General features: G+C 44.6%; 1 long non-coding RNA gene across 1 annotated transcript; it reads right to left on the bottom strand.

Moving 5' to 3' along the window:
• Nucleotides 1-370: 370 nt before the first annotated feature.
• On the bottom strand, nt 371-3,414 carry LOC123480351 (uncharacterized). The gene is made up of 3 exons (XR_006656310.2): nt 3,200-3,414; nt 2,738-2,973; nt 371-1,516 (listed from the first exon to the last, which is right to left on the bottom strand). It is a non-coding gene; the product is annotated as an uncharacterized lncRNA (long non-coding RNA).
• Between the last annotated feature and the right edge of the window lie 7,451 nt (nt 3,415-10,865).

Genomic DNA, 10,865 nt, shown 5'->3' with positions numbered 1-10,865 from the left:
ACTCTGAAAATCTGGTTCAGTCCTGCCCAGTTTCTCATTCTCTCAATGCCCTTTAGAGAGCACGGTGCTTACACTTGTATGTATGGTAATTATGATAATGATGATAATAAGTATTGACAATTAACAGCATTGCTAAATTTTGGTGTTAAATATATACTTTCAAACTTCTCTAAAATATGTTATCTTCTAGCATAGGCAGAAAGTAAAACTTTGTATACTGTTAGCAGGGAGACCTTAGTCAGCATCCACCCTAGGCTTGTTCCTCAGTTCTTGCCTCACTCACAAGAGATGAATTCAAGCGAGAGACAATATATATACTGAAAGTGAGATAGCAAGTTTATTTATGAAACACACGAACACGAAGCTTCAAGCAGGTATGCACCTAGTCTGAATGCCCCACGTATAGAGGAAATAAAGCTCTTAGTAATTTTGTTAATAAGTTTATTCTATACATTTGAGTCAAGGCTACAAGTGGGCACTCAGCTAATCTGAGTGTGCTATTGGGGTTCAGGGGTTATATACCTTAGTTGGCTTTTGGGTTCCCTCTCTTTCTTCCCCTTCTAAACCTTGGGAATATTGTACAGCTACAAAGGCTTTCTTTCTCACCTAGTAAAGGCTCTTTGCCTTAGTGAAATTGGTACAGAGGCCCCCTTTCCCAGCACAGAGTCTCAAGGACTCCCCTCCTCCTGCGCTATCCCTGCTTGTGACGTTGGGAACACCAGGAAATCTAATCAGACCAGGCTCAGGACTGCTTTGTCAATGGGTGAGACATGTCTCCCTCCCCCTCCCTGCCTTGGTTTACTACCTATCCTACTTAACAATACTAAGTCTGAATAGTTAATGAAACAATGCATCCTAAAAGCAGGGACTAGAGTCTAAAAAAGAAGATTCTTGCTTTTAAACCCCTTTTTACTGCATTTATGACATTGCAGCCCAAATGGCCCCATCTCCGCCTTGAGTAACCCAAGACAAAAGTTCTGATCAAGTATCTACGGTGACTGAGATGAGATTTACTTTATATGTTTGGGGCCTCAGTTTTATCTTCAAAATGAACATAAATACCTTAAAGATTCATGTCAGCTAACTAGTAAATAGATTTTAGAATCTACCTGTCCTCTTTTTTTGTAAATCATATAACTTCTGCCTCTGTGGCATACCTCCCATTCTCCATAATTTCATAGAAATTGCCACTGACAGATAAAATGGTCTATGTTCAGTTATTTATTCATTGTCTGCACAGTGAATGGGGATATTGTGATGGACGGGATGGCCATGTTCCCTGCCTTCAAGAAGTTAAGTCTAGTCCTGGCCAATGTGGCTCAGTTGGTTGGAGTGTCTTCCCATAATCTAAAGGTTGTGGGCTCGATTCCCAGTCAGAACACAGTCCTAGGTTGCGAGTTCGATCCCTAGTCCAGGCACTGACGCATGTGACGCCCCCAGTCCGGGCATGTAGGGGAGACAACCAATCAATCGATGCTTCTCTCTTGCATTGATGTTTCTCTCCCTTCTTCTCTCTCTAAAAGCAATGAAAATGGGGGAGGATAAAGAAAAAGAAAAGCTAGGTGCAGTGGGGAATACAGATAATGAGCAAGTAATTTCTGGAGTGTCATCCAGGAGAAATAGGGTCCCTTTGGAAACAGCCATCTCAATGTCCAGGCCTGATCTGGGAGAACTCAACTTTTCTTGAAGGACTCATTCATCCTGAGAAATTTGAAGATTGCTTTGCTTCATGATGTATTGAAGAAAATATAGCAGCAACTAGTTTTTCTTTCTCTCACCTGCCTGCAGTACACTGTCTCCCTAAGGATGGCCTTGCCCATCTTTCTTTAAATGTACATCTGAGGAATATAACAGAAAGTGATGTGGTAGAAAGAGCCAGCATTGGGCCTGAAACAATCTGGGCTCAAATCCCAGTTTTGCCTCTGAGAAGTCCCCACACAATCTAAGGCTAATAACTCCTTCCCTCTCCCCCAGCATTACTGTGAGGATTCATATGATCATTTACATAAAAGTGCTTTGTAAACTATGGGGCATTATTCTTGAGTCAGCTGCTATTTCACAAGTCTTTGCATATTCTGGACTTCCTGACACTAATATTCAGTTTTTCCTGACACTAATATACAGATTCCTGCTATTCTTTTTGACATCCTTCATTAGTGCCCCTCCTTCCATCTTTTGTTTGTGTTCATTAAAAATCAGAGCTATAACAGCTTTCTCTCAGAATCATGCAGGTTTCTTTAACTGCCTCTCTCTCCCTTTTCCTTGAGACTTGGTATGGATAGGATGGCATTTAAAGCTTTGAAGTCTTCGGAGATCCTTTCAGAGTCATCCTCAAATCCAAACCCCAGACAGCAACCTATTCCATTTACCAACTTGGAAAATCAGAAAACTGTTTTTAATCCAGATCCAAATTATGTCTCTAAGCTTAATGTCAAGTAAGGATTAGTGTAGCCCTTAGCTTCTCCATGAAATCTATCCTATTTGGTAGTGGCCCTGGAGCACTATGGAAGATGTGAGGGTCAGAGGTCCCTGGGGAATCTGATATGGTGACTCAAAGAAACTAGTGGCTCTTTATATGGGGACTCCTCCTCATACCCCAAAGCTTTCTGAGGTCTCCCAGACTCTCCCTACCCCCCTCATTAAACCAAGAGTCTAGGTCTCTCTTGGCTGGTGCATCAGCACAGAGCACCACCAGGCAGTTCGTGGCAGGATGGGGGCAAGCTGGGAAGAAACTCACGCCTGGTCTGTGAGGAAGGCCATTTCTCCCAGCACCTTCCAGTGGCAAATGAAGCATGAGCTTCTCTTCTTCATCCAGGCAGGCCTCCACTGACCCTGGTGGCAACAGACCAGCAGCGCTATTGCCCTGTCTGTTCCTAACAATTGCAGAGGGCTTTGCAAGAGTGTCATAAGCCTCCTCTCAGGAAGTTCCTGCAGTTGCCAGGTGACATCACAGGCTGAGACTGGGGAGAACTCCTGAGAAAGGTGAGCAAGGAGAGGCTGTGGATTAATCCAGAGAGTAAGTAAAATAGGTGAAAATGAGCACATGTAAAGGAAATTTACATCACTTTTTTCCCACTTTAGTAAGAGACATCACTGGGTAATTGCTGCACAGACACTACTTCTCCATGGGAAGTATCTTGCTGCCAATGACAAGGAACAGGGAAGCAAATGGGAAGCAGGACAAACCCTGGGTTGTTACCATGAGAGGCAGGAGCAGCCTGGTGATGCCGGCATGCACACTGCAATGGAAGCAGCTCCTTCCACACTGTGGGCACCTCGGCCAGGGTCCTCATCTTGCTTCCGTGGCAGAAGCAGTGTGATTCCTGGAAATACACAAAGAAACATACACAAAGGTATCTCATTAAAAAGGATGCAGCCTTTGAGCCAAGAACCACAGCAGGGAGTGGCTGTGGCTGCATCCCAGCCCTCAGCCTCTGACCTCTGTTTTACCAGGCACCCGTACCTTTCTCCAGAGTGACTTACGAGGAATCCCAGGAGGATATGCGTGTATTTTCAAAGACGCCAGAACCCTGTGGTTACTATGCAAGACTGAGTCTTTCATCTTTCTTTTTTTAGCCTTCTTAAATCAATCTACCCATCTTCCACAGTCATTACCAAATGTCACTGAATCCCCTATGTCAGGTAGAAACAACTACTGTTTGCTTGAAACACAGGTTCACTTATATGCTGGAATATGACACATTTAGAAAAATAAGGACTGGCAAAAAAAAGTAACTTTATATTATACTGTCCATAATATAACCAAGAAATACCATAATTCCCCCCTCTGCAATCAGAACCATTATTAGAACTCATCTTTCTGACTACTTTAAAAAATGTGTGCCCTTTAGGTTCTGGCAGTTAAAGCCTAAGGTTTTTGTTGTTGTTTTGGTGATGATTTCAGACCTGTTTAAGGGTTTCTTGGAGTGAAATTGTTTAAGAAAATGTGCCCTATTCTCCCCAACTCTCTCTCTCTGTCTCTCTGTCTCTCTCTCTGTCTCTCTCTCTCTCTGTTTTGTTTTATAGAAATATTGACCCATGAGGATTTACTTAAATCCTCCTTGGTTATAGGCCTCCAAAGACAAAGCTGTATCCATGGTAACCACAGGCCACCCAGCAGAAGAGAGAACACATCAGACACAGGGCATAATAGCTCTGTTTACTGATGACTCAGATATTGAAAGCACTACTGTACATTTCAACTCCCAGCTCAAGGCAGGAGTCCAGGTCATCCTCATCCTCCAGGCACAGCAATCTATAATCACAGAGATGGAGAGAAGCCCTCTTCCCAGACTGGGTATTCCTCTTCCCCGGGAGAGAGGGATGTACCACTTCTTCCAAGGCTTTGGAAGATCCTTCAGGAAAGGATATTGGGACAACATGAGAAGGAGGCAAGGAAAGGGCTCTGGTGGGCCTTAAATAAAAGCACTTTGGGCCAGTCCCCAAACAAAGGGATAAGGCAAGTCATGTGGGGTGGGACAGGGTGGGGTGCACCTGCTGAAGACCTTGTGGCCATGGGGAGTCTCCCCATCTAGCTGCATACCATCTGAGGCCATCCTGCAGGAACAGCCTCAGGCTGAGGCCACCTCCAGAGGGAAAGGCACACACAGCAAGAGCAGGCCCTTGCAGAGCCCTGTTCACAGAGCCCACTTTTGTGATTTACACTTTGACCCCTGCTTACACCAGAATGCTTTATTCCATCAGTCTTTCCCATGTGCCAATTAAAATCTAGTAAGCACACAAACCTGAGTAAAGTTTTGCACACACCAAGCTCCTCCCCAATTTCTGACCCATGGGCACAAAACAAGAACTCACAGAGTTCTCATCAAACTGCTGCATAAGAACAGTCAAGAGCTCCCAAGCAGCTAGCTCATCCTGCCATCCCTCCAGAAACTGGGTTCATCAGAGGAAACACCAGAGTGGAAAGAGCTCTGGCCCAAAGTGCTTTCATTTAAACCCCAAGCCACCAGAGTCCTCCATGGGAAGATTTCAGTTACCTGGATCTGGGAGGGGACAGGAAAGCAGTAGAAGGTGGGGAGCAGTGCAGGGACCAGCAATCCAATCAATGCCTGGGTGTGCCATATTCCCCAGGTTCTCCCAGTAAATGAACAAGGCCATCCAATATGCTTAAGTTGCAGGAAGCTGCCATCTACCAAACAGCAAATGAGGGAACAAATCAGACACTTCCTCTCTACCAGTTTGGATTTTTTATCTGTTTTCTATGTCTGGCTTCTACATACACATTTATTTAAATTTTTTAAATTTCAGTGGTTAAACACTAGTTAGAAAATTGCAGCTCTAGAGACAGGAGAAGAGGATGCAAAGCAGGAGGAGGAGAAAGAAGGAAAGGTAAGAATCTTGGAGTGCCTGTTGGGCGCCTTGCATGTTAGTTCATTCAGTCATTCTCTTATTGACCTTAACATGTAAGCATTGCATTTTCTATTGTTTGGGGGTTTTTTTAGATGAAGAACTGGGATTTGAAGAAAATACAGAATTCCTCCCCAAGACTACACGTTGGCAGAATCAATTCCAAGTTGTGTGTCCAAGCTGAAGCCACACCCCAGGGCTATTTGATTCTCCCTCAGTTTTATTTCTCTATAAAATCAGTAGATGCTTACATATGATTACAGATGACAACATAAACAAAGGTTACACAGTCTGGAATAGCTCTGCCAGTAAATTAGAAATATTCAGGGACCCACTAATGTCCCAGGAGGCCCCAAGTTGAAGCAGTCACTGTGACCAAACCTTTAATATCAGGTTGATTCTAAATTTTAAAAGCTCCATGCTGAAAAGTGGGACTCTATTTCTTGTTGTCAGTGCCCAGAGTGCTCTTTGTTTTAGATGCCAGTGCTTGGAGATGTTCAGGCTGCTCCAATTTTACCATCACAGAGGGAACTTCGTAGAATTGCTAGGAAATGGAGCCAGCTCTCTATGTGCAGGGAATTTTCCACAGTGTCCTTGCCAGAAAAGGAGAATGAGCTCAGCTTATGAGGCAAAGTGAAAAGAATTTGCAAAGGAGCCCATTCAGAGCTGTGTGCTGGGCAACCACTTACTGTATGGAACCAGCTTTATGCTCAGATAAGACTTGCAAAAGTGTTAGGTAGGTGGATTACCAGTGTTTTGAACTGTGTATCTGATAGGTTGGCTATCTCTTTGTTGCTTAGTTGTATTTTTTCTGGAGCTTTGATCTGTTCTTTCATTTGGGCCATTTTTTTTTTTTGTCTTGGTGCACCTGTTATGTAAAGGGGCGGAGCCTTAGGTGTTCACTGGGGCGGGGTAATGCTGGTTGCTGCACTGTGATGCTGTATGTGGGGGACGGGCCAAGAGGGAGCAATGGCACCTACTCCACTCTCTGCTGATTTTCAGTCACTCTCTCCACTACCCACAATCAAATTGGGCCCCTCTGGTGCTGATTCCTGAGTGGGTGGGCTTGTGCACGCTCTAGGCCCCTGGGGGTCTCTCCAAAGAACTCTCTTATAAGGCTGGGAGTTTCTACTGCTGCCACCTCAAGCCCCACAGGTGTTTTCAATCAGAGGTTTGAGGCTTTATTTCCCCGAGCTGGAACCCTGGGTAGCACAGTCTGCTTTGCTCCCCCGCCGTTCCTCCCGTTTTATCTATGTGCAAATATGGGGCTGCAGGGTCTGCCAGCCACCACCTTGCGGGGTCTGCTAGCTGCAGCCTGGCTTGCCCTGTTCCACAATCTGCCACCTCCCTGGGTCCTCCAGCCGCCGCCTTGCCACCAGTCCTCTCTGCCCCTGTTGCCCATCTCCGCTCCTCCTACCAGTCTGGATGAATGCTTCTTGTTGATCTCCTTGGTTGTCAGACTTCCATATAGTTCGATTTTCTGTCAGTTCTGGTTGTTTTTTTGTTTTTAAATTGTTGTTGTCCTTCTTTTGGTTGTGTGAGGAGGCACAGTGTGTCTACATATGCCTCCGTCTGGGCCGGAAGCCCTGGATTTTTAATTTTAGCCATAAGATGTGCACTCAAGAGACTATTTTCATTTCACTTAAGTGGTCTGAGAATAATGCCTTTTTCTGTGAGTTTCATATATGCCCCATTCTCTCGGCTTCTCCAGCCTTCAAGCCTACCTCCTAGGCGGGTGAGCCTTCTAGAGCATGTACTGTCACTGCAGACAGTCTCTCCCACAGCCTCTGGCTTCTGTCTTGGTAATTTTAGTTTTAGAAATCTACATCAAGGATAGAGTCAGAGAAGGGCCAGGATAGAGATTTATGGACAAGGATGCTTTTCCTTACAGCATCATCTATCATTAAAAATATTTGAAATGGGGCCTGGCTGGTGTACTCAGTGGATTGAGCATAGGCTGCGAACCGAAGGATCACCGGTTTGATCCCCAGTTAAAGCACATACCTGGGTTGCAGGCCAGGTCCCCAGTGAGGGGCACATGAGAGACAATAACACATTGATAACTATCTTTCTCCTTCCCTTCCCCTCTCTCTAAAAATAAATAATAAAATCTTTTTTAAAAATCCTTGTGTATATGAACTTACTTAAAAAAAAATTTGAAATGGAAAAAAAATCCTGCAATAGTAGAATGAATGAACAAATGGTACTGTATTTTTCAGACTATAAGACACACTGGACCATAAGACGCACCTAGGTTTTAGAGGAAGAAAATAGGAAAAAGAATATTGAAGCAAAAAATGTGGTAAAATATTTAATAACATCCTTTAAAGCAGAAATCCTTTTCTGCTTTGACATCTTTCCACAATTACGATAGATTCAGCAGGAGACTACGGTATGCTATTGTATCTTTCTACAACAAAATACCGTAAGGACAGAACTATCAGCACTGTGTCCTTCATAGTTATGGGGGCACTGTAGCTGAGAACATCAGTGGATGACACACTGTTATGGGGAGATTTACTGCTTGAGGGCCACAGGTTGCACAACACTCTTGTATGGGGGCAGCAGTTTTGCACAACCTGTGTGGCTCTGCAGCTGTTGCCAAATTACAGCTCCCATCATCCCAACCTGTCCAGGCATGATGGGAGTTGTAGTTTTGCAACAGCTGCAGGGCCACATTGACAGGTAACCCTGCCGTGGAATTTGCCTATGTTAATGTTAATTGGGGGCACACACCAGTCACGTGATGGAGGCACATACAGGCGCCACAGGCTTTCTTCTAACAGACTGCACTGCCTATACCCTCCTCCCTAGCGCTATAGTATGCCGGCAGCGGGCACTCTGCTCCTGCCTCTCTTGCTTCTCACTGAGGAGACACCCCCTCTTTGCAGCCCAGGGCCCGCAGCATCTCCCCACTTCTGCCGCCACGAAATTCCTGCAGCAGTGACCCTCCTCCTGCCTCCTGTGACCCGGCTCCACCACTGTCCTCCACCCCCACTCCCCCCCACCCCCGGCGAGTCAGGTAAGCTACGTTTGGACTATAAGACGCACCTTCCCCCCCAAAATTTGGGAGGAAAATGGAGGTGCATCTTATAGTCTGAAAAATACAGTATATCCATATGTTGGAACACTATATAGCAGTATTATATATAGACAACGTTGTGTAATAACAGAAAAAAGCAATATCCCACACTCAATAGTTTGTGTCCAACTTTGTAATACATATTGTTTATAAGAAGAAACACACATACATGAAAATAGGAAGGAAATACACCAGGAAGTTAACAGTGGCTGTATCTGGATGATAGAATTACAAGTGATTTTTTTCCTTATATTTATTTCAATTTTCTAAATGTTTTAAAAATGAGTATGTAATTGTTTTCATAGATAGCAACTTACTTCCTTGAAATAAATTCACATAACTTGGAAGTCTGTGTTGAGTACCTGAAAGGTGTGCTCTCAGCTACTGGCCCCCCAACCTTCCCCCAGCACAAGGATATCTCAGAGCTGTCCAGCCTTCTGTGGGCTGTTCTTTGCTGCTGTCACCTTTTTGACTAGGGTTTCTGGGCTGGGTTTCTAGGGTTTCTGCAGTGGACAGGAGGGAGCAGTGAAGAGACAAGGCTTCAGGCACACTGTATCAGCCCTGGTGCTCTCTCCCAGGGGGATGTGGGTAGTCTATCTTCTCCTCTGAAAACAAAACCTAAATACCTTGGGCCTTGCACAGGAAATGTCATTTTAGCTGCACATGGGGAACAAAACAAAAACTAAGAGCTTTTTTTGTAGTGTTTAAAGACCTTTTAAGTTCACAGCCTAGCTCCTATTAGGCTTTACCTATCTAGTAATGTTTCTCAGAGTGCTGCTTTGCCTTATTGCTCTTTTGCCAATGAAAATCACTGTTTTTGCTTTTTTGTTAAAAAAATACTTTCAGGTGGAGTTTTGATCCACTGTTCTTTAGCTGGGTGTAAAAGGCGTTGGAAAGATTTGTTAAAATGAATTTCTATATCAAGAATCACAATAATCTGAGTTTTATTTGAGGGTTAGCAGGAACAATTAGTATTTTCTCAAGCTGGAAAGAGGCCAGTGTCAGATATGACAAATAAAATAATAAAAATAAAAAGTAAAATTTATTTCATGTTAGGCTCAGTAATAACAAAAACAAAATGAAAACCTTTGATATTTAGAATGAGTGCTTAACCTCTTGAACATGATCTTCTAAGGACATGATATAAATGTATCTATACACATGCACATATATCATAGAAAATCATTCCATTGCAAAGAAAGTTAGAGCCCTCGAGTGTCGGGGGAGAACCAAGATGGAGGCGTTGGTAGACACACTGCGCCTCCATGCACAGCCAGAACTGACAGAAAATCAAACAGTAAGGAAGTCTGACACCAAGTAGATAAAAAAGAAAAATTCATCCAGACCGGTAGGAGGGGCGGAGACGGGCAGCTGGGGCAGAGAGGACTCAAGTTGCTATGGCGGGACTGAGACTGGCGGAGTGTGGGACTAACGGGGCGGGCAGTCCAACCACTAGCAGACCCTGCAGCCCTACATTCCCACACAGATAAACAGAGAGGGCTGGACTCAGAGTGGCGGACAACGGGGCAGCCAGAGCGGCGGGTAGCACCCTGAGGCCCCATATTCACGCATAGATAAACCTGGATGAACGGCGGGGGAGTGAAGCAGACCCGGTAACCCAGGGCTCCAGGGTGGGGAAATAAAGCCTCAAACCTCTGAGTGAAAACATCCGTGGGGGTTGGGGCAGCAGCAGGAGAAACTCCCAGCCTCACAGGAGAGGGGGCCTAGAGTGTGCACAAGCCCACCCACTCGGGAACCAGCACCAGAGTGGCCCAATTTGATTGTGGGTAGCAGAGGGAGTGACTGAAATCCAGGGAAGTGGAGCAGGCGCCATTGCTCCCTCTAGGCCCCTCCCCCACATACAGAATCACAGTGCAGCAACCAGTGTTACCCCGCCCCAGTGAACACCTAAGTCTCCGCCCCTTTATATAACAGACTTGCCAAGACAAAAAAAAAAAAAAAAAAAAAGGCCCAAATGACACAATACTTCAAAGCTCCAGAAATAATTCATCTAAGCAGCGAACAGATAGCCAACCTATCAGATGCACAGTTCAAAGTGCTGATAATAAGGAAGCTCACAGAATTGGTTGAATTTGGTCACAAATTAGATGAAAAAATGAAGGATATGCTAAGATAAACAAAGGAAAATGTACAGGGAACCAATAGTGATGCGAAGGAAACTGGGACTCAAATCAACAGTGTGGACCAGAAGGAAGAAGGAAACATCCAACCAGAAAAGAATGAAGAAACAAGAATTCAAAAAAATGAGGAGAGGCTTAGGAACCTCCAGGACATCTTGAAACGTTCCAACATCTGAATTATAGGGGTACCAGAAGGAGAACAGGAAGAACAAAAAATTGAAAACTTACTTGAACAAATAATGAAGGAGAACTTCCCTAATCTGGCCAAGGAAATA

The sequence above is a fragment of the Desmodus rotundus genome, chromosome 13 (assembly GCF_022682495.2).
Source record: "Desmodus rotundus isolate HL8 chromosome 13, HLdesRot8A.1, whole genome shotgun sequence".
Lineage (NCBI taxonomy): Eukaryota > Metazoa > Chordata > Mammalia > Chiroptera > Phyllostomidae > Desmodus > Desmodus rotundus.
The sequence above is the reverse complement of the archived record's forward strand: the minus strand, read 5'-3'. Positions and strand labels throughout refer to the sequence as shown.